We start from the raw sequence: 24,947 nt of genomic DNA, 5'->3' as shown, positions 1-24,947 counted from the left end.
CACAGGAGAAGACCAACCATCAATGCGGAAGCTGGTCCCAATTGAGGGCAAGACCTGCAAATGGCAGTCTGGGTTGGCTAAATGTTACGTACTGCGTGTGCTGCCTACGCTTCTCCTCCTTCAATACTGCTAACCTGCCATCTATCTTTTGTTTTGCAGAGGTTGAGCATCAGGAGACAGAAGGAGCACCTGAAGTTGAAGGAGAGAATGTTCAGGAAACCACCACTCCAGATATTCAAAATCAGGAGAATGATGGGACGCTAGAAGACATCGACGATGATGACATGGTTACCATGGATTTGGAGAAGATGAACCCCTTGAGCATTCCAATCCCTCTCATGAGTGAGTCAAGCGACGGGACTTTTCTAGGTGTTATGTCTGGGGCTGCGGGTCCAGGTGTGTCGCAGCAAGCCACACCTGCGAGACATCAGAGGAGGGTGCACTGTAGACCTGATGCAGAAACAATGGATTCGGAGAACATAGGATATCTTGTGGGGATGAGCGGGGAGAACATCCAGGCGCTTGCTCCTGGAAGTCATTGGTGGGGTGAGGGCAGTGTTAGAGGGACTATCATCACAGGTGGAAAGACTTTTGGGGCAGTTGAGCGAGGTCATCGCCAGTGGCGTAACTACGCCAATGCAGCGGCATTGGGGCCCTCGCCTGGAGGGGAGGCCCACCACCTGCTTCCTCGCGAACTCGTTGGCGGTGTGGCTCAGCATGAAAACGCTCTCGTCCATCCTCTTGGTGAAAGTTTTGAATCCGTCGACCCTGCTCTCCACCTCCTGCAGGTCGAGGGGGCTCTGCGGGGTGCTGAACGTCAGGAAGAAGCTGTCCCCACCATGTCGTCCTTCTCGGCTTTCCTCTTGCCCTGCTTCCAAGCCTTCTCATTGTTGCAGGTGAGGAAGTGCTGGAAGGCGTCGCAGCGGGTGGCTCGTCATGTGGTTCATCCACAGGGACAGCCCTTTCTTCCGCTTGGAGATGAAGTCCTCCTCGAATCAGCCGGTGGCTTGCTTCTCGGGGATGTGGGGCACTGAGATGACGGGGAACTTCTCCACCAGCCGGCCGTACAACCAGTTGAAGTGCTTGTAGCAGCGGTTGACCGGGCACTGGGTGTGGCTGGGCACCGGGCGGTACAAGATGTAGCTCTTGATGCCCTTGAACTTGGTCTGCTTGGTGGGCTCGTTGATGGAGCAGGCGAACGGGTAAGGGTTCTCCTGCCACTCGGGCCGGCCGCCACGCAGATCTTGTCGCCGTCCTAGACGAAGCCAGCCACCTCGCCCAGGATGAATGCCTCGCCGCCTGACTTGACGAGGGTGGAGAAGCTGTTGAGGTTCCTGCTGACCGTGGCCGTGCTCGTGGAGGAAGAGGCGGCGGTGGCCAAGGAGGACGACGACACCGAACCCCCCCCCCCCCCCCCCACCCCCCGCCGACATTCCGGCCGCCGGCCCCCGTGGCTAACCCAGGCTATCATTGATGCGAGGAACGCTTCCTGTTCTGCACCAAAATCAAGAATTGATCCCGAGATTGAGAATGATAACGAAGAGCAACCCGGGCCTTCCACAATGATACATTTTGGCTCTGGCCCTGTGGTAAACCAGCAGCAAGAAATGCTGCAATAGAAAAAAAATCCAGATTACACCTGGGGTTAAGGGGACCAAGGAAGCAGAAGTCTGCAACTACGGGCACGCGCTGGGGTAGCGGCATCTACTGGGCAGGATTGGCGCACAGCGCTGAGGAGGATTGATGGCTTGCTGGTTTGTTTTTTGGTTGGTCTGGTTGATTGCTTTTTATAAAGTTTACCACTGTAATCATTAAAGTTTCTAAAAGGTACAAAGGTTTTAATATAAGTCATGTTAAGCTAATTACCACTGTTGTACAAATGTTTAATAAACATATTTATTTTTGACTTTTAATTTGACTCCTGCACTTAATTTCTTAATGCTGCACTCAAACATATTATAGGATAAAGGGACGGACACAACATGTAAAATGGCCTCAACCCTTGGAACATATTAGTTTAAATGATACAGGGGCAGGTTCCACTACCAAGGTGATCATGGATCTTAACTTTTTCTGGGTCACTAATACATGCAGCGCAGGACCATGGTGCATGTATCAGTGACCCTGACCCAGTGTTATAAGATCCATCAAAACAACTTTGCACAGAAGCATGCAAATTTAATATCTCCACAAATATATTGTTGTATATTATTGTCCACCTAAGCACTCCAACACTTCATTTAAACATTAAAGATTTGTGGTGGGATTATTTAATAATAATGTAATGTCCAGTCTTTATTAGAAATCACTGCTGTTTTCCCATGAGCCTGGAGTGTCTTGCACTGTCTTGTGTAGACCTTCGGCCTGGGATAGCAGCGGGGACGCATGGATGGAGGACCTTCGACCCGGGGCTAGCAGTGGCTGCAGTCGAGGGGGAGAAATGGCAGACGGCTGCCCTTACTGCTCACAGAAGAAAACTTCAATTTTCCAGTTTCTTTGCAAAACCTGGTGGATGTCTTGGAAGATGGAGCCTGGTGGATTATCTTTGAAGAATTTTTGAATATTTTGGTTGATTTTGGGACCAAAAACATCGATGAAAAAAGGTAATTAAAAAAAATGTTATGGCCTGAATGTAGTTTAACATCGCAGGAGCAGCATTATTGGCAAGATTTCATTTAACAATTTTATACTTGCATGTAATGCAGTATTTTTAATTGTGCCTAAAATTGAAGTATTACATAGAAACATAGAAAATAGGTGCAGGAGCAAGCCATTTCGGCCCTTCGAGCCTGCACCGCCATTCAATATCATGGCTGATCATTCAACCTCAGTACCCCACCCCAGCCTTCTCTCCAAAACCCCAATCCCTTTAGCTGTAAGGGCCACATCTAACTCCCTTTTGAATATGTCCAACGAACTGGACTCAACAACTTTCTGTGGCAGAGAATTCCACAGGTTCACAACTCTCTGGGTGGAAAAAGTTTCTCCTCATCTCAGTCCTATATGGCTTACCCCTTATCCTTAGACTGTATCCCCTGGTTCTGGACTTCCCCAACATCGGGAACATTCGTCCTGCATCGAACCTGTCCAGTCCCGTCAGAATTTTCTACGTTTCTATGAGATCCCCTCTCATTCTTCTAAATTCCAGCGAGTATAAGCCTAGCCGATCCAGTCTTTCCTAATGTCAGTCCTGCCATCCCGGGAATCAGTCTGGTGAATCTTCGCTGCACTCCATCAATAGCAAGAACATCCTTCCTCTGATTAGGAGACTAAAACTGCACACAATACTCAAGGTGTGGTCTCACCAAGGCCCTGTACAACTGCAGTAAGACCTCCCTGCTCCTATACTCAAATCCCCACGCTATGAAGACCAACATGCCATTTGCTTTCTTTACTGCCTGCTGTACCTGCATGCTACCTTCAATGACTGATGTACCATGACACACAGGTCTTGTTGCACCTCCCCTTTTACTAATCTGTCACCATTCAGATAATAATCTGCCTTCCTGGTAATGTGGATAACCTCACATTTATCCACATGAAACTGCACCTGCCATGCATTTGCCCACTCACCTAACTTGTCCAAGTCACCCTGCAGCCTCTTAGCATCCTGCTCGCAGCTCGCACTGCCACCTAGCTTAGTGTCATCTGCAAACTTGGAGATATTACACTGAATTCCTTTGTCTAAATCATTAATGTATATTGTAAATAGCTGGGGTCTCAGCACTGAACCCTGCGGCACCCCACTAGTCACTGCCTGCCATTCTGAAAAGGACCAATTTATTCCCACTCTTTGCTTGCTGTCTGCCAACCATTTCTCTATCCACATCAATGCATTACCCCCAATACCATGTGCCTTAATAAGAACATAAGAATTAGGAACAGGAGTAGGCCATCTAGCCCCTCGAGCCTGCTCCGCCATTCAACAAGATCATGGCTGATCTGGCCGTGGACTCAGCTCCACTTACCCGCCCGCTCCCCGTAACCCTTAATTCCCTTATTGGTTAAAAATCTATCTATCTGTGATTTGAATACATTCAATGAGCTAGCCTCAACTGCTTTCTTAGGCAGAGAATTCCACAGATTCACAACCCTCTGGGAGAAGAAAATCCTTCTCAACTCGGTTTTAAATTGGCTCCCCTGTATTTTGAGGCTATGCTCCCTAGTTCTAGTCTCCCCGACCAGTGGAAACAACCTCTCTGCCTCTATCTTGTCTATCCCTTTCATTATTTAAAATGTTTCTAAAAAATCACCCCTCATCCTTCTGAACTCCAACGAGTAAAGACCCAGTCTACTCAATCTATCATCATAAGGTAACCCCCTCATCTCCGGAATCAGCCTAGTGAATCGTCTCTGTACCCCCTCCAAACCTAGTATATCCTTCCTTAAGGTGACCAAAACTGCACGCAGTACTCCAGGTGCGGCCTCACCAATACCCTATACAGTTGCAGCAGGACCTCGCTGCTTTTGTACTGCATCCCTCGCAATGAATGCCAACATTCCATTCACCTTCCTGATTACCTGCTGCACCTGCAAACTAACTTTTTGGGATTCATGCAATGGCAAAAAAGGGCCTTGTAAATGTCTGGTGTGTCACCCAGTTCGGGTGGCACGGTTTAATGTTTTGTTTTACAGATAAACTCAAAGAGTTTCATGCAATGGCATTGATGCCTATGGCCACACTAGTCTGAAAATGCCTGATCTCAGAAGCCAAGCAGAGTCAGGACTGGTTAGTACTTGGATGGGAGACTGCCTGGGAATACCAGGTGCAGTAGGCTTTGCCTACGGCCACACTAGTCTGAAAATGCCCGATCTCGTCTGATCTTGGAAGCCAAGCAGAGTCAGGCCTGGTTAGTACTTGGATGGGAGACTGCCTGGGAATACCAGGTGCAGTAGGCTTTTTCCAAAAAGAGTTTCATGCACAAGGACCTCCAGGTCCCTCTGCACCGCAGCATGTTGTAATTTCTCCCCATTCAAATAATATTCCCATTTACTGTTTTTTTTTTCTCCCCAAGGTGGATGACCTCACATTTTCCGACATTGTTTTCCATCTGCCAAACATTAGCCCATTCGCTTAACCTATCTATTTCCCCTTCATGAATCCATGTTGCGTCTGCTTGATTGCACTATTTCTATCTAGATGTCCCGCTATTTCTTCCTTAATGATAGTTTCAAGCATTTTCCCCACTACAGATGTTAAACTAACCGGCCTATAGTTACCTGCCTTTTGTCTGCCCCCTTTTTTTAAAAACAGAGGCGTTATATTAGCTGCTTTCCAATCCGCTGGTACCTCCCCAGAGAATTTTGGTAGATTATAACGAATGCATCTGCTGCTATAACTTCCGCCATCTCTTTTTATACCCTGGGATGCATTTCATCAGGTCCAGGGGACTTGTCTACCTTGAGTCCCATTAGCCTGTCCAGCACTACCCCCCTAGTGAGTGATTATCTCAAGGTCCTCCCTTCCCACATTCCCGTGGCCAGCAATTTTTGGCATGGTTTTTGTGTCTTCCACTGTGAAGACCGAAGCAAAATAATTGTTTAAGGTCTCAGCCATTTCCACATTTCCCATTATTAAATCCCCCTTCTCATCTTCTAAGGGACCAACATTTACTTTAGTCACTCTTTTCCGTTTTATATATCGGTAAAAGCTTTTACTATGTGTTTTTATGTTTTGCGCAAGTTTACTTTCGTAATCTATCTTTCCTTTCTTTATTGCTTTCTTAGTCATTCTTTGCTGTCGTTTAAAATTTTCCCAATTTGCTAGTTTCCCATTAACCTTGGCCACCTTATACACATTGGTTTTTAATTTGATACTCTCCTTTATTTCCTTGGTTATCCACGGCTGGTTATCCCTTCTCTTACCGCCCTTCTTTTTCACTGGAATATATTTTTGTTGAGCACAATGAAAGAGCTCCTTAAAAGTCCTTCACTGTTCCTCAATTGTGCCACCGTTTAGTCTGTGTTTCCAGTCTACTTTAGCCAACTCTGCCCTCATCCCACTGTAGTCCCCTTTGTTTAAGCATAGTATGCTCGTTTGAGACACTACTTCCTCACCCTCAATCTGTATTACAAATTCAACCATACTGTGATCACTCATTCCTAGAGGATCTTTTACAAGGAGATCGTTTATTATTCCTGTCTCATTACACAGGACCAGATCTAAGATAGCTTGCTCCCTTGTAGGTTCTGTAACATACTGTTCTAAGAAACAATCCCATATGCATTCTTTGAATTCCTCAAGGCTACCCAGTGCGATTTGGTTTGACCAATCGATATGTAGGTTAAAATCCCCCATGATTATTGCCGTTCCTTTTTCACATGCCTCCATTATTCCCTTTATTATTGCCCGCCCCGTGAAATTATTATTTGGGGGCCTATAAACTACGCCCACAAGTGACTTTATCCCCTTACTCTCTCTAATCTCCACCCACAATGATTCAACATTTTGTTCATTAGAGCCAATATTGTCTCACAACTGCCCTGATATCATCCTTTATTAACAGAGCTACCCCACCTCTTTTCCCTTCTTGTCTATCTTTCCGAATTGTCAGATACCCCTGTATATTTAATTCCCAGTCTTGGCCACCCTGCAACCACGTTTCTGTAATGGCCACCAAATCATACCCATTTGTAATGATTTGTGCCGTCAACTCATTTACTTTATTTCGAATGCTGCGTGCGTTTAGGTAGTGTTTTAATCCTAGTTTTTAAACCATGATTTTTAGTTTTGATCTCTCCTGCAGCCCCTTTATATTCATACATATTGTCCCTTCCTATCACCTTGTGGTTTACACTTACCCCAGTGCTACTCTGCTCTGTTGCCTCCTGCCTTTTGCATTCTTTCTTGGGGTCCTGTTCATCTGCGCTCTCACCCACTCTAACTAGCTCAGAGCCCTCTCCTGGGTTCCGAATACTCCTCGCATTGAGGCACCGAGCTTTCAGGCTTGACTTATTACACTTTGACCCTTTAGAATTTTGCTGTACATTGGCCCTTTTTGTTTTTTGCCTTGGGTTTCTCTGCCCTCCACTTTTACTCATCTCCTTTCTGTCTTTTGCTTCTGTCTCCATTTTGTTTCCCTCTGTCTCCCTGCATTGGTTCCCATCCCCCTGCCATATTAGATTAACTCCTCCCCAGCAGCACTAGCAAACACTCCCCCTTGGACATTGGTTCCGGTCCTGCCTAGGTGCAGACCGTCTGGTTTGTACTGGTCCCACCTCCCCCAGAACCGGTTCCAATGCCCCAGGAATTTGAATCCCTCCCTGCTGCACCACTGCTCAAGCCACGTATTCATCTGCGTTATACTGCGATTCCTACTCTGACTAGCACGTGGCACTGGTAGCAATCCCGAGATTACTACTTTTGAGGTCCTAATTTTTAATTTAGCTCCTAGCTCCTTAAATTCATCTTGTAGGACCTCATCCCTTTTTTTAAACCTATGTCGTTGGTACCGATGTGCGTCACGACAACTAGCTGTTCTCCCTCCCTTTTCAGAATGTCCTGCGCCAGCTCCGAGACATCGTTCACCCTTGCACCAGGGAGGCAACATACCACCCTGGAGTCTCAGTTGCGGCCGCAGAAATGCCTATCTATTCCCCTTACAATTGAATCCCCTATCACTATCGCTCTCCCATTCTATTTCCTGCCCTCCTGTGCAACAGAGCCAGCCACGGTGCCATGAACTTGGCTGCTGCTGCCCTCCCCTGATGAGTCATCCCCCTCAACAGTACTTAAAGCAGTGTATCGGTTTTGCAGGGGGATGACCGCAGGGGACCCCTGCACTACCTTCCTTGCACTGCTCTTCCATTCCCTAGCTGGCTGTGGACCCTTCACCTGCGCGTTCCTGATAGCCTCTGTCTTGGCGTCTGTGGGCCGAATGTCATCTGCCGCGATCTTTCTCCCCCAAAATTCCACTTCTGTTGCCATGAAGATGCTCTTCAGCCGCAGTTCTACGCGATCCAGTTGCTGGAGGACCTCCTCCAGGTTTTGTCGGTGCTCGACGGTGTCCTGACCCGTGATCAATATGTCGTCCTCAAAAACCACCATGCGTGGTACCGACTTGAGTAGGCTCTCCATGTTTCTCTGGAAGATCGCTGCAGTCGACCGAATTCCAAATGGGCATCTGTTGTAGATGAACAGTCCCTTGTGCGTTTTGATGCAGGTGAGGCCCTTCGAAGACTCCTCCAGCTCTTGCGTCATGTAGGCCGAAGTCAGGTCGAGCTTGGTGAACGTCTTGCCTCCTGCCAGCGTCGCAAATAGGTCATCTGCCTTAGGTAGCGGGTATTGGTCCTGTAGCGAGAAACGATTAATAGTTACTTTATAGTCGCCGCAAATCCTGACTGTGCCATCACTTTTGAGTACTGGAACAATCGGGCTGGCCCACTCGCTGATTTCCACTGGGGAGATGATACACTCACGTTGCAGCCTGTCCAGTTCGATTTCCACTCTCTCCCTCATCACGTGAGGTACAGCTCACGCCTTGTGGTGAATGGGTCGTGGCTCTGGGACCAAGTGGATCCGCACCTTCGCACCGGAAAAATTTCCAATGCCTGGCTCAAAAAGGGAAGAAAATTTGTTAAGAACCTGGGTACATGAGGCCTCATCGACATGTGATAGCGCTCGGATGTCATCCCAGTTCCAGCAGATTTTGCCCAGCCAGCTCCTTCCACCAAGCAGTGTGGGGCTATCACCCGGGACAATCCAGAGTGGCAGTTCATGCACCGTGCCCTCGTAGGTGACCTTGACCATGGCGCTGCCCAGGACAGTGATAAGCTCTTTGGTGTACGTTCAGTATCATGTGGATGGGGCTCAGGGCTGGTCTGAGTGCCTTGTTGCACCACAGTCTCTCAAACATATTTTTACTCATGGTGGATTGGCTAGCGCCAGTGTCCAGTTCCATGGCTATGGGTAAGCCATTCAATTTTACGTTTAGCATTATAGGTGGATATTTTGTTGAAAATGTGTGCACCCCATGTACTTCAGCATCTGCCTCCTCTGAGGCTCGAAATTGCTTCGATCCACCATGGACCGATCTTCCTCTGCCACGTGGTGGTTAGCAGGTTTTGCAGAGCTTGCAGCTCGTTTGCAAGCTCATTGGAGGTGCCCTATTGTTCCACAGCTCTTGCAAACATACCCTGTAAAGCAGCATGAACAGGCTGAATGGAAGCCTCCCACAACGCCAACAAGGTGTGAATTGCCTTGCATTCGTCCTTTCTTGCGGACTCAGTCATCTGGGTCACCTGAGGCTTGCTGGCAGTTGCAGACTCATGGGTTCTGCCCTGTACATTTCTGCTCGCAAACACAGTTCCAGTTCATTTATGAACATCGCTAGCAGTTGTGTGCTAAGAGATTTGTTTGGTGTTATCACTGGTTGACATAAACGCCTGTGCTATCGCAATGGCCTTACTGAGGGTCGGTGTCTCTACAGTCAAAAGTTTTCGTAGGATGGTCTCGTGGCCAATGCCCAGCACAAAAAAGTCTGAGCATTTGTTCTAGGTAGCCATCAAACTCACATTGTCCTGCAAGTCGCCTTAGCTCGGCAACGTAGCTCGCCACTTCCTGACCTTCAGATCGCTGGCACGTGTAGAACCGATACCTCGCCATCAGCACGCTCTCCCTCGGATTAAGATGCTCCCGAACCAGTGTACACAGCTCCTCATACGACTTATCTGTGGGTTTCACTGGAGCCAGAAGATTCTTCATGAGGCTGTAGGTCGGTGCCCCGCAGACTGTGAGGAGGACTGCTCTCCGTTTTGCAGCGCTTCCTTCTCCGTCCAGCTCGTTGGCTACAAAGTACTGGTCTAGCCGTTCGACATAGGCTTCCCAGACCTCACCCTGCGAGAACTTCTCCAGGATGCCCACAGTTTGCTGCATCTTTGCATTGGATTCGTATTCTCGTCACCAGTTATTGTGTTCCTAACACAGATGAGGCTGCACACAGGGAGGTTAAAGTAACAGTGACCTCAGTCTTTAATAAGACACTCCAGAGTTTGGAATAGGCCTTCGGGGCCGGCTTATATAGTGCTCCCAAGGGACGCTGGGATCCCTTGGGACTTCAGGGGATGAGCTCCCTGGTGGCAGAACATGGGAGTGCATGCTTTATAGATACACAACAGTACGATTGCACAAATGCCCCAGATCGTTGTAAAAGCTGGGGAGCAGGTTAATACAGGGTACAAGAAAAAAAATCAAACTCCCCCATCCTTCCAGGAAGGTGCATTAAGCTGATTAATATGACAAGTGAGGAAACAAAAAAACCCATGAAAACAAAGCTGTCTGCATGATGCAAAATTAACAGATTGGTGCAAAACACAGGCTCAATTCCTCCCCCCACCCCCCACCCCCACCCACCCAATAGATACAGCAATGCACATTACTCTAAAATGCTGAATAAAGCTTTAGACATAAGTATGTAAATTTATCTTTGTAATAGTGAATAGGAATCAAAATAATTGGCAGTATTTTTTAAACACCCGTTATTTAATCTCCTGTCAATTCACATATGAACGAATAAATAACTAGTCCCATGCATAAAAAACTAGTCTCTCACATACATCTATATAGAATAATGCTAATAACGCCTCGTGAGGCACTGGCATTAAAATATGAAAACCCACAGTGCTGTTTATTATCTAGTCATCATTTTTTCTATTCTTAGTTGGCCAACGGTTAAAAATACCGAACTCTAAGCAATATCCACACACGGAGAGCCTACAATGTCTTATTTAATGAGCACTGACAAAGTGGTTCTAAAGGATAGCTGGAAGTGTGCAGTCTACAATTACAGACTCCAGTTCAGCAGTTTAGATATGTGAGAAAGTGCGAGTGGAAATAATTACATCGATGCATTTTTTATTACCTCTGACTAATGATTGACATATGTGGTCACACAATGATTATTGGTCAATTACGTGCACTTCTCAGATTACGAATATAACATCAGCCTAACCAATCACCCATCCGTTAAGAATAATTCAAAAGAATTGAATCAGTGTCTGTTTTATAAAAAGAGCAGGCTTGAAATTACCTCTGGAAGGTATCTATGGACCCCAGTTTGAGAAACACTGCTGCAGAGCAAGAAGAGGAGCTCGAGGAAGAGCAGAAGGGCAGACTGCTGAGAAAGCGATGGTCTGTGGAGAAGAAAGTGGGTGAATGTATGGTAAAAATGTAAAAAACTTTTTTTTTTTTTTTAAAGTTTTGATATTGTAGGTTTTTATGTTAAATGTTATTAGCAAGGGTATTTAGTAGGGTATGTGAGGAAGCCCCTTGAAGCTTTTCTGATCTGTCCAATAAATCACATTTGAGCCAATTCGAAAAACATGCCATGTTTTTGTGTCGTCGACACAGTTAAAGTGTGATGTGCTACATGCATGATTTCATGTAGCTTCTATGAAAAGGTGAATAAAATACTGATGAATACTTTTAAAATGATTACTAGCTGTTTTTCTGTGGCATTGCTCATGGGGAGGGGAGACAGTGGAATAGCCCCAACATTGGCATGGATTTGGTATCAGTGAGTGTGCCCTTACAGAAACCCCCAAATTGAGAAAAATTGCAGGGAAGTCATAACAGCTGGGTTGACCGACATATAGTGCAGAATAGTGCTTCTCAAACTTTTGGTTGAAGGACCCCTTTTCAAATTGATTAGGAATCACGGAACTCACCCCTCCCCCCCACCTAAATTATAATACAGTACAATATTCATAATATGAAAGTGCTGCATGTAAAGTGTGTTTTAATAATGCTTTTAAGAAAACAATGCTCTCCTGGCTGGCCTACCACCCTCCATAAACTACAGCTCATCCAAAACTTTGCTGCTCTATCCTTATTTGCCAAGTCCCACTCACCCATTGGTTATCGGTTGCTCAACAGCTCCAATTTAAAATTTTCATCCTCGTGTCCAATCTGTAACCTCCTCCAGAACTTTGCGTTCTTCCAAATCCAGCCTCTTGTGGTTCATCCCTCAAACTGCATGATTAGCGGCTGTGCCTCAAGATATCTAGACCCTAAGTTCGGGAATTCCCTCGCTGAATCTCTGCAGCTCTCATAGAATCAGAGGTTTACAGCACAGAAGGAGGCCACTTCGGACCATCGTGTCCATGTTGGACAACAAGAGGCTATTCAGCCAAATTCCACTTTCCAGCTCTCGGTCTGTAATCCTGCAGGTTACTGCACTTCAGGTGCACAACCAAGTACTTTTTAAAAAGTAGGCCCGTCATAATTTCATGCACCTCAATGAGGTCTCCCCTCAGCCTCCTCTGTTCCAATGAAAACAAATCCAGCCTATCTAATTTGTCCTCATAGCTTAGATTCTCCACTCCCGGCAACATCCTCGTAAATGTCCTTTCTACCCTCTCCAGTGCAATCATGCCCTTCATGTAATGCGGTGACCAGAACTGCTCGCAGTATTCCAGCTGTGGCCTAACCAGTGTTTTATACAGTTCAAGCATAACCTCCCCTGCTCTTGTATTCTGTGCCTCGGCTAATAAAGGCAAGCATTCCGCATGCCTCCTTACTCATCTTATCCAGCTGGCCTGCTACTTTCAGGGATCTGTGGACATGCACTCCAAGGTCCTTTTGTTCCTCTACATTTCTCAGTATCCTATCATTTAATGTGTATTCCTTTTTCTTGTTAGCCCTCCCCAATTGCATTACCTCACACTTCTCTGGATTAAATTCCATTTGCCACTGTTCTGCCCACCTGACCAGTTGATTGATATCTTCCTGCAGTCTGCAGCTTTCTTCGTCTTCATCATCATCAACCACACAGCTGATTTTAGTAACATCTGCAAACGTCTTAACCATACCCCCCCCATATTCAAGTCTAGATCATTGATGTACACCATAAAAAGCAAGGGACCTAGTGCAGAGCCCTGCAGAACCCCAGAGAGGATTGGAAAATGATTGTCAAAGCCTCTCATATTTCCTCCTTTGCTTCGCTTAGCAGCCTGGGATACATTTCATTCATGCCTGGGGACTTATCCACTTTCAAAGCTGCTAAACCCCTTAATACCTCCTCTCTCACTATGTTTATTTCATCTAATATGTCACACTTCTCCTCCTCGATAGTCGTGTCTGCATTGCCCCTCTCTTTTGTGAAAACAGACGCAAAGTATTGATTAAGAACCATACCCACATCTTCTGCCTCCAAACACACATTACCCTCATGGTCTCTAATAGACCCTACCCTTTCTTTAGTTATCCTCTTGCTCTTAATACATTTATAAAACAGTTTTCAGTTTTCCTTAATTTTACTTGCCAAGAATTTTTCATGCTCTCTCTTTGCTTTCCTAATATCCTTTTTATTTTCACGCCTGGACTTTCTATACTCCGAGAGATTCTGTAGTATTTAGCCCTCGGTATCCGTCATAAGCCTCCCTTTTTCCCTTTATCCTACCCTATATATACATAGGCATCCAGGGGGCTCTAGATTTGTTAGTCCCACCCTTTTTCTTTAAGGGCACATATTTGGCCTGAACCCGACAGTTCTCCTCCTTGAATGCCTCCCACTGCTCTGACACTGATTTACTTTCAAGTAGCTGTTTCCAGTCCATTATGGCCAAATCACCTCTCAGCTTAGCAAAATTGGCTTTCCCCATTTTAAAACCTTTATTCCTCTCTCTTCCTTTAAGACCCTCCTTGAATAGTACTTCTGCGACCAAACTTTTAGCCACCTCTCCTAACATCTCCTTTTTTGGCTCAGTGCCAATTTTTGTTTGTTACATTTCTGTGAAGTACAAATAAGGATTTTTTTATACATTAAAGGCGCTATATAAATACGAGTTGTTGTTATTCAATTTAGAGCGCTTGCAAGAAAATATCGCATTTCAATCAGGAAGCTGCCATACGGTTTTGACATGATAGACTTCTGGAGGTAAAATGATCACAACATGGAATCCTCTACTCACTTTTTTTATAGCTGTGAGGATGCAACAATGCACTTCCTGGCACCTGTCTAGATGAGCTTCAAAAGTATTAATGGATCAAAGTTGCACACTAGAGATGTATACATTCTAGTGTCGCATTGAAATAGCAGAGATACATGTGACTTCACTTTCCATAGATCTAAATACACACAAATTAGTACTTTAATGCTCCGACTCCCTTTTCTCCTCTTGTAGTCTCCCCAAGCTATGCACTTTACAGATCACAAGAGAGTTTAAGAATCAGTGCTACCTTACAGCAGATGGGCCGCCAATTTTCCGTTTTTCCACATGGCGAAGTGCCCAGCTTGCAGTTGCTACCCTCCACTGAAGCACTTTGGAGATCTAAACGTGCACAAAATCACAGATGCAAAACTGCATTTTGACATAATGTGTTCTATCATATTGGAGTTGAAACGTATTGCCCACTTTACCTAGTATTTAAAGCATTCGAAAAGCAGCAGTCAGTAGGAATTACTATCAAAAGGTATAAAATATTCTTAAAAAAACAATTAAGACAAAATAAAAATTGATCATAATTTCACACAACTGATCAAAACAAAATATTAGTCTTTAATCGCAGCAGCTATTCTGTTCCAAAATTCACCTAAGAATCGTACTTAATATCCCATTGAATGTGTTGCCAGTCCAGGCAAGTTTCTGGTGTTCTCACTCCCTTTGAGACATCTCATTCCATTTGTGCTTTCAAGCTACACGTCATTTTTCAAAATATATGCTGCACAATGAATTACAGCATCTATAGTTAGAAGGTACAATAGCAGAACATGGACAGCTCATGAAGCACAACTGCAGATTTCAGAGCTACTTTTCATTGACATAAATGCAATTTGAGGGATCCATTGTTGCGCAGAACCTTCCGGTTTAAGCATTTTATAGTAGAGATGATCAAAAAGACATCAGGAGCTGATCTGAAAGCAACAGGGAACATTGCTGTTCAGTCTATTACAGATCGTACACTTCATCCTTCCAGCTAGAATTTTCATCCTTTAAATTTAAGGGAGGATAACCCAACATTTTAAAGTGAAATAAAGGAGGATGATACAAAACTTGGCAACATAGTAGTGAGAAAGATAGTAGTGGACTTCAGGAGGACATAGACAGACTGGTGAAATGGGCAGACACATGGCAGATGAAATCTAATGCGGATAAATGTGAAGGGATGGACTTTAGGAAAAGCAACATAGGAGAGGCAATATCATCTAAATGGTATTACTCTGAGGGGGGTGCAAGAGCAGAGCAACCCAGGTGTGTATGTTCACAACTTTTTGAAGGTGGAAGGGCAAGTTGATTACGTGGTTAAGAAAGCGTATAGAAGAAGAACATAGGAACAGGAGTAGGCCATACTGCCCCTTGATCCTGCTCCGCCATTCAATAAGATCATGGCTGATCTGATCATGGACTCAGCTCCACTTCCTGCCCACTCCCCATAACCCCTTATTGTTCAAGAAACTGTTTATTTCTGTCTTAAATTTATTCAATGTCCCAGCTTCCATAGCTCTCTGATGCAGCGAATTCCACAGACTTACAAGCCTCAGAAGAAATTTCTCCTCATCTCAGTTTTAAATGGGCGGCCCCTTATTCTAAGATCATGCCCTCTAGTTCAAGTCTCCCCCATCAGTGGAAACATCCTCTCTGCATCCACCTCGTCAAGCCCCCTCATAATCTTATACGTTTCGATAAGATCACCTCTCATTCTTCTGAATTCCAGCGAGTAGAGGTCCAACCAACTCAACCTTTCCTCATAAGTCAACCCCCTCATCTCCAGAATCAACCTAGTGAACCTTCTCTGAACTGCCTCCAAAGAAAGTATATCCTTTTGTAAATATGGAAACCAAAACTGCAAGCAGTATTCCAGGTGTGGCCTCACCAATATCTTGTATAGCTGTAGCAAGACTTCCCTGCTTTTATACTCCATTCCCTTTGTAATAAAGGCCAAGATTCCATTGGCCTTCCTGATCACTTGCTGTACCTGCATACTATCCTTTTGTGTTTCATGCACAAGTACCCCCAGGTCCCGCTATACTGCAACACTTCGCAATCTTTCTCCATTTAAATAATAACTTGCTCTTGGATTTTTTTCTGCCTAAGTGCATGACCTCACACTTTCCAACATTATACTCCATCCGCCAAATTTTTGCCCACTCACTTAGCCTGTCTATGTCCTTTAGCAGGTTTTTTGTGTCCTCCTCACACATTGCTTTTCCTTCCATCTTTGTGTCATCAGCAAACTTGGCTACGTTACACTCAGTCCCTTCTTCCAAGTCGTTAATATAGATTGTAAATAGTTGGGGTCCCAGCACCGATCCCTGCGGCACCCCACTGGTTACTGATTGCCAATCAGAGAATGAACCATTTATCCTGACTCTCTCTTTTCTATTAGTTAGTCAATCCTCTATCCATGCTAATATATTACCCCCAACCCTGTGAACTTTTATCTTGTGCAGTAACCTTTTATGTGGCACCTTGTCAAATGCCTTGGCTTTGTAATAGGGGCATTAAATACAAAAACAAGGGAGTCATGCAGAACCTTTACAAATCTCTGGTAAGGCCTCAGCTGGAGTATCGTCTACAATTCTGGGTACTTTAGGGAAGATATCAAGGCCCTGGACAGGATACAGAGAGGTTTACGCCTTCTGTGCTGTAAGATTCTATGATTCTACAAAGCAGTTTTGTGAAGTGTTGTCTGTTCTGGTTCATTACTGTGTCCAGACAAACAGAAATTGAGAGATGGAAATGGCAACTAAGAACTGGCTAAACAGATCCTTACACCAGGACTGCTGCTTTAAAATCATACAGGATTACAGAAGAGTTTAACACTTGGTTTAAATACCCTGTCTGAGCTGGATTCGCAGAAACCTGAATCAAGCAACAGGTTGCCACAAATATCTTGCATGCATTATCAATCTCAATCTGTTCGGCTGAAAAATTCCATAAAATCCTATGGACAAGTTATAACATCATACCTGCTTTGTGCTATTTCAATGAAATGAATTGGCTTGCATTGTATCTACAAAAATAGAGAATTTAAGCTGCTGTGGTGGGATTTGAACTCATGTCTCCAGATCATTAGTCCAGTCCAGGAATACTACTCCAGTAACATAACCACTATACTACCATATCCCTGGACAGAGATATATTGGTATTGATGACACAGCCTTGGCTCAGTGGTAACAGTCTTGTCTGCGAGTCAGAAGGCTATGGGTTCAAATCCCACTCGAGACTTCAGTACAAAATCTAGGCTGACACTTCAGTGCAGTACTGAGGGTATGTTGCAATGCCAGAGGCGCCATCTTTCAGATGAAATGTTGAACTGTGGCTCTGTCTGGGCTCTTAGGTGGACGTAAAAGATTCCATGAAAGTATTCAAAGAAGAACAGTGGCCGTTTTCTCTGTGTCCTGACTAGCATTTATCCCGCAATCATTATCTTTTTGCTATACATAGGCCTTGGTATACGCAAATTTGTCCAATTCATTTTTCTAAATTACAAAAGTGACTGCATTTCAAAAGTAATTAATTGGCTGTGAAGCATGAATGTAATTGCTTTCATCGACATCCATTCAAAAATACAACTTTAAAAATATTGTTTGGTACAGATTTCAGCACACCTGAGGACTGGGAGAAATTTAGAATTCAGAAGAGGAGGACAAAAGGTTTAATTAGGAGGGGGAAAACAGAGTATGAGAGGAAGCTTACCGGGAACATAAAAACTGACTGCAAAAGCTTCTAGAGATATGTGAAGAGAAAAAAATAGTGAAGACAAACATAGGTCCCTTGCAGTCAGATTCAGGTGAATTTATAATGGGGAACAAAGAAATGGCAAGTCCAGTTGAACAAATACTTTGGTTCTGTCTTCATGAAGGTAGACACAAATAACCTTCCGGAAATACTAGGGGACCGAGGGTCTACTGAGGAGGAGGAACTGAAGGAAATCCTTATTAGGCAGGAAATTGTATTAGGGAAATTCATGGGATTGAAGGCCGATAAATCCCCGGGGCCCGATAGTTTGCATGCCAGGAAGTGCCCCTAGAAATAGTGGATGCATTGGTGATCATTTTCCAACAGTCTATCGACTCTGGATCAGTTCCTATGGACTGGATGGTAGCTAATGTAACACCACTTTTTAAAAAAGGAGGGAGAGAGAAAACGGGTAATTATAGACCGGTTAGCCTGACATCAGTAGTGGGGAAAATGTTGGAATCAATTATTAAAAATGAAATAGCAGCGCATTTGGAAAGCAGTGACAGGATCGGTCCAAGTCAGCATGGATTTATGAAAGGGAAATCATGCTCGACAAATCTTCTAGAATTTTTTGAGGATATAACTAGTAGAGTGGACAAGGGAGAACCAGTGGATGTGGTGTACTTGGACTTTCAAAAGGCTTTTGACAAGGTCCCACACAAGAGATCAGTGTGCAAAATTAAAGCACATGGTATTGGGGGTAATGTGACGTGGATAGAGAACTGGTTGGCAGACAGGAAGCAGAGAGTCGGGATAAACGGGTCCTTTTCAGAATGGCAGGCAGTGACTAGTGGGGTGCCACAGGGCTCAGTGCTGGGACCCCAGCTATTTACAATATACATTAATGATTCAGATGAAGGAACTGAGTGTAATATCTCCAAGTTTTCAGATGACACTAAGTCAGGATCACTAGGTCCAGAATAAGAGGACTGGCCAGCAAGGAATCCTCACAGGTGTTATGGAGGACAATGGTATTGGTGCCGACTTTCTATTTAAAAAAAAATCTAGTCGTTGAATTCCATTTCTAAAGATATGTGTGAGAACGAGAGGTGTCCCATACAGCTAGCCCCATGAATGTCCCCGTCAACCCCTCCTCCCCCCTCAACAGGCCTCTGTGTAGCTGCAGCATGGACCAACAGAACTCGATGCCCGACTCCGATGCCAGAGACACATCAGCCGAGACCACGCAGGTTAGTGGAGGCAACGGTTTTTACTGCACTCATTTGGAAATGATTTATTTAGTATCTTTTTGTTCATACCCATGTCCATGCTGAAATTTAAAGTGCCCATTGTAGTTCATTAACCCTTGGAGTGCCTCGGCAAATGTGTTACTATCCCATAAAAGTGGTAACCGTGAACTGTGAATATAATTGTGGATCATCATTTAGTTTGACTACACATTTCTTTTCAGGTCCTTTGATTATTTTCTTGAATTTTTTCTAATGTTCCAATTAATAACTTTTTTTAATGAAATTAATTTTAGGGTCCAATATTTTCACCATTGATTTTCTCCCATTTTTACAGTAACTTGAGCATGAAGTCACATTAAAAAATAAGTCCGGTTTCGGACTCCTCCTCTGATCTGTGCGATGTCCAGTTTTCAGAACATTGCGATTTTTGGAACTCCGGATTTCGGAGGTTGCACCTGTATCTTTAAAACTTGCCGTTTTTTTAAAAAAATCTAGAATTGTAGGACGGTTAAGTAGCGACATTGGGCCGAAGTTTCGGCCTCAGTTGCTGCTGATTTTTTGGAGCAACTGGTGTAGAACAGAGTATCTTAGAAATTCAAATTCTCGGCATTTAGTTTGCTCCAGTTCTAGTCAGTTAGAACAGTTTCACTTTGGAACAGAATTTTTTTTTCAAAAGGGGACGTGTCCGGCCACTTACGCCTGTTTTCAAAGTTTCGGCAGTGAAAACTTACTCCAAACTAACTTAGAATGGAGTAAGTGAAGATTTTTGTACGTTCGAAAAAACCTTGTCTACACTTTAGAAAATCAGGCGTAGGTTACAAATTAGGCGTAGGGAATGGGGGGGGGGGGGGGGGGGGTTTAAAGGGAAGTTTACAAACATTAAACACTTCAGTTTTACAAATAAAGAGCCATCATCAATAATAAATAATAAATATATCAATAAATCAACCAATAAATCAATCAAAAAAAATTAATAAAAAATAATTTTTTAAAAAATCAATAAATAAAACATTTTCTACTTACCGACTGCAGCACTGGGAGTCCTCCAACAGCATGCTGGGATGGCACCCCCAGTGTGTCTCTGTCAGTCAGTGTCTCTATCTGTCTGTGTGTGTGTCTCTCACTCTCTGTCAGTGTCTGTGTTTCTGACAGCGAGGGGAGGGGGAGAAGGGAGGTTGGGGGGGTGGGGGGGGGGGGAAAGGAGAAGGGAGGGGGGGGAGGAGGAGAAGGGAGGTGGGGGGGGGGAGGAGGAGAAGGGAGGTGGGGGGGGAGGAGAAGAGGAGAAGGGGGGAAAGAGGGGGAGAAGGAGAGAGGAGGGAAGGAGAGGAGGGAGGGAGAGAGGAGGGAGGGATGGAAGGAGAGAGAAGGGAGGGAGGGAAGGAGAGAGAAGGGAGGGAGGGAGGGAGGGAAGGAGAGAGGGAGGGAGGGAGGGAGGGAGGGAAGGAGAGAGGGAGGGAGGGAGAGAGAGAGAGAGAGGGAGGGAGAGGAGGAGGCTGAACGGCCAGGCCCAAGAACTCGCGCTAGATTTACAGGTAGGTGGCGTCGGGTCTTGGGGGAGGGGGGGGGTGGGGGTCGCGGAGGTCCGGGGGTTGGGAGGAAGCAGAAGCTGGGCGTGGGAGGCAGCCTTATACACGCAGCCCCAAGTGAGGCCATTCGGCCAGGGCTAGGGGCTGCGTGCTTCGGGCCCCTCCCACACAGTTTTGGGCGCCTGGAGCTACTGCACATGCGCGCCCACTGTAGCGCGCATGTGCAGAGGGCCCGGCACTGTTTTCAGCGCAGGGACCTGGCTCCGCCCCCAACAGCTCGTGCTGCGCTGTGCCCGGCTGCAGAAGACCTGCAGGAAGCCGGAGAATAGGGAAGTTTTTTTTGGGTGCACTTTCTGGCACGAAAAACGGGCATCCAGGTCCGGGCTGCGCCGTTTTAGGCGCGTCCCGAAACTTGGGTCCATTATGATTACTAACATTAAGATTTTCTCATTTTCACCCAAATGGAAGGCATTCCCGTTTCGATGTTATTTTCAGTTTTCGTTTCTTCCAATTAAAGTTGAAGAAACTTTAGACCAAAGAATTAATCTGAATGAGTTCTGGGAAAACTTCCATTTAGCAATTAGCAAGTAATCAAAATAATACAAAGGGGTGACAACAATGGATTAATTGGAAGTGGCTTTGCATCTGTGATTCACCACACTGTGTTTCTATAATCTCAGTTCAGTTGCTCAGAGGATGTAGTGAACATGTGCTACATACTTACACATCGAGAGGCTGGGGGGTGGGGAGGAGGAGAAGGAGGAAAGCAAATCACTTCAGTTAACTCTTGCATACTTAGAGCATAAGAATGTGTCACCTCTCAAGCACTCTACTGGATCTGAGGAAGGAATACTGGAGATGGGAAAGGTGGAAGAAAATACTATTATGATACTCAAGTCACATTGGGTGCATTTTATATGGAACTTTTAAAATTCCTGATATATTGAATGCAATGGAGCCTCTGAAAAATACCCTACAGGAAATAGTTAATTAAGTGACAACTATACTGGATTCAGGCAGGTCATTTGGATCTCTGCATGAGCTTTCAACTGAAAGCATCATTTTAGCCAAGAACAATCTGGCTTTTGCATCTGGCATCAATTTCATGAACACAAGACACACATATTCATACCATCCTACAGCCAAAGAAGGAGAAATGAAGAAAGAGGGTTGATCAAAAGATGGTCGAAGCGATGAGTTTTAAGGAGTGTCTTAAAAGGCAGAGAGGATGAAGGAGGTGTGGGGTATTCCAGAGTGCACGACCGAGGCGGCTCAAGGCAAGGTAGACAATGGTGGGGTGAAGGATTCACAGGAAGCCATAGTCAAGAGGAACTAAGGGCCTAAATTTCCCCAACCCCTTTTTCCGGCACACTGACCCGAGGTGCACTGACTTTCTGCTCCTAAAATGGCGCCGAAAATGTAGCTCCTTATTCTCCCTACTCCGTGGACTGTCCTAGGGCTTGGCGTGGCAATCACAGTGCGGGGGGGGGGGGGGGCTGGGCGGAGCTATAGCTCTGCGCCAAAAACAGTGCCGGCAGCTGTGCGCATGCGCAGTAGTTCCTCGCCCTCCCAGCGCGTCCCCATCCCTGGCCGAAGGGACAACCCGATGTTCACCGTCCCTATCCCGGGCCGAGTGGCCTGCCACTGCCTTCCCTGCCTCAACCACGCTCGGACATCCCGAGGCAACCAATCTCCCCCTTACCTCCAATCCCGAGACCTCCGATTCCACCCTCAAGACCGCTGTTCTCCCCCCATCCCCGAGGCCTCGGATCCTCCCCTCTGGCCGACAATCGCCTTCCCGGCCTCCCCCTCCAGTCCCGATGCTCCTCTGGCTTCCGAGCCCCGGGGGGGGGGGGGGGTCGGGGTGAAAAGAGAGTTTCTTTAAATAATTTTTTAAAAAGCAGCTGCTCGAATGAGGAAAGTTGTCCCTGGACAGTCTGCTGATAAGAGCAGTAAGAAAGGCAGTCAGCAGCATTAAAATTCAACTTTTGATATAAATGATATTAAAAAGTGCATATTTTATGAAGCTTTATATAGTGGAATGTGTAAATTATGCAAATGTTACAGTACATGATCTGTATTAGTTGTTGTGAAGGTGTTTAGTGCTTTGCAAGGTCCTCTGTGCTTCCCTCCGCCCCCGCCCCCCAATCTCTGTCTACCTGCGCCGATTTCTTAGCTCTCCGTAAGGTTTTTCTGTGCGGACACAAGTGGCCACATTTATTGGCCTAACCTAGTTTGGAGTTACTATTAGCTGGCCAAACTGGCTTAAATGGCCAAAACAGGCGTAGGTGGCTAGTAACGCCCCCTTTTTGAACAAAACAAAACTAAAAAAAAAAAAATCCTAACTAACTCACTTACACTGGCGCAAATTAAATGTGCAGAACAGTGTCTTTTAAGATACTCCAGAAAAATCACGTTGCTCCAAAAAAAAAAACAGGGCAACTCCTGGGGAAATTTCGGCCCTTAAGTGTCAGAAACAAGTTTGCAGAGCTGCAAGAGGTTACAATGATAGAGGTCATGAAGAAATGTAATTTACAGGGGCGAGAATGTTAAAATTGAGGCGTGGGGAGATAGGAGCCAATGTAGTTAATGCAATCACTATCGCGAAAGTAGCAGTACTCGGTAAAATAATGGTACTAAAGGCGGACAAGTCCCCTGGACCTGATGGCTTTCATCCTAGGGTCTTAAAAGAAATGGCTGCAGAGATAGTGGATGCATTGGTTGTAATCTACCAAAATTCTCTCGATTCTGGGGAGGTCCCAGCAGATTGGAAAACTGCAAATGTAACGCCCCATTTAAAAAAGTAGGCAGACAGAAAGCAGGAAACTATAGACCAGTTAGTCTAGTTGGGAAAATGCTGGAATCCATTATTAAAGAAGCAGTAGCAGGACATATGGAAAAGCATAATTCAATCAAGCAGAACCAGCATGGTTTTATGAAAGGGAAATCGTGTTTGACAAATTTGCTGGAGTTTTTTTGAGGATGTAATGAGAATGGATAAGGGGGAAACCAGTGGATGTGGTGTATTTGGATTTCTGGAAGGCATTCAATAAGGTGCCACATAAAAGGTTACTGCACAAGATAAAAGTTCACAGGGTTGGGGGTAATATATTAGCATGGCTAGAGGACTGGCTAACTAACAGAAGAGAGAGCGCCGGGATAAATGGGTCATTTTCCGGTTGGCAAACAGTAACTAGTGGGGTGCCGCAGGGGTCGGTGCTGGGTCCTCAACTATTTACAATCTATATTAATGACTTGGATGAAGGGACCGAGTGTAATGTAGCCAAGTTTGCTGATGATACAAAGATGGGTGGGAAAGCAAATTGTGAGGAGGACACAAAAAACTGCAAAGGGATATAGACAGGCTAAGTGAGTAAGCAAAAATTTGGCAGATAGAATATAATGTGGGAAAATGTGAGATTATCCACTTTGGCAGAAAAAAAGCAAATTGTAATTTAAAATGGAGAAAAATTACAAAGTGCTGCGGTACAGAGAGACCTGGGGTCCTTGTGAATGAAACACAAAAAGTTAGTATGCAGGTACAGCAAAAATCAGGAAGGCAAATTGAATGCTTGCCTTTATTGCAAGGTGTATAAAAGCAGAGATGCCCTGCTACAACTGTACAGGGTATTGGTGAGGCCACACCGAGAGTACGGTGTACAGTTTTGGTTTCCTTCTTTAAGGAAGGATATACTTACATTGGAGGCTGTTCAGAGAAGGTTCACTAGGTTGATTTGGAGATGAGAGGGTTGACTTATCAAGATAGGCTGAGTAGGTTGGGCCTATATTGGAGTTCAGAAGAATGAGAGATGATCTTATCGAAACACATAAAATAATGAGCTGGCTTGACAAGGTGGATGCAGAGTGGATATTTCCATTCATTGGGGAAACTAAAACTAGGGGACATAGGACTTAAAACTGGCAAGGAGTTGTTCCGTTTTTTTTGGAGCAACTTGATTTTTCTGGAGTATCTTAAAAATCCCCATTTTGCACATTCCGTTTGTGCCAGTGTAAATGAGTTAGTTACGATTTTTTAAGTTTCGTTTAGTTTTTCTCAAAAGGGGGCGTTACCAGCCACCATGCCAGTTTTGGCCATTTAGGCCACTTTGGCCAGCTATTAGTTACTCCAAATCTACTTAGGCCAGCCTATGTGGCCACTTCAGAAAACCCTTGCGGAGAGTTAAGAAATCAGCGCAGGTAGGTACATCGGAGGTCATTCGGCCTGGGGATGGGGGCGGGAGGCCAGCAGAATTTAATGACTTGACTAAAGAATGTGAATAGATCAAACAGCTATACAGGACATCATATGACAAACTTCGCAAAGTTAATTTACTATACAACAGAAGCATTCATGGAAGCTTAAACTACAAAAATAAAAGTAGTACAAGATAGTTGAATTAAATTGCCCTAATCTCACAACTAATTTAAACAACTATTTGTTTGCAAAGATTATACTGGGCCAAAATTGAGCCCATATTATCTAAATAAAGTCTACTTCAATAATTAAGATATTCTCTGTGTTCCTCCGTCACTTATCTTCTTCTTTCAC

The 24,947-nt window shown here is 44.9% G+C and overlaps 1 protein-coding gene and 2 pseudogenes across 1 annotated transcript in view; 1 reads left to right on the top strand and 2 right to left on the bottom strand.

The window, feature by feature from the left end:
* LOC139262927 (glucocorticoid receptor-like) overlaps positions 1-24,947 on the bottom strand; it is a 192,937-nt gene that overhangs the window by 80,065 nt on the left and 87,925 nt on the right. The window lies entirely within an intron of this gene.
* Positions 818-1,471, bottom strand: LOC139261927 (sorting nexin-18-like; annotated as a pseudogene).
* Positions 4,781-4,899, top strand: LOC139263530 (5S ribosomal RNA; annotated as a pseudogene).

The sequence above is a fragment of the Pristiophorus japonicus genome, chromosome 4 (genome assembly GCF_044704955.1).
Source record: "Pristiophorus japonicus isolate sPriJap1 chromosome 4, sPriJap1.hap1, whole genome shotgun sequence".
NCBI classification, from domain to species: Eukaryota; Metazoa; Chordata; class Chondrichthyes; family Pristiophoridae; genus Pristiophorus; species Pristiophorus japonicus.
The sequence above is the reverse complement of the archived record's forward strand: the minus strand, read 5'-3'. Positions and strand labels throughout refer to the sequence as shown.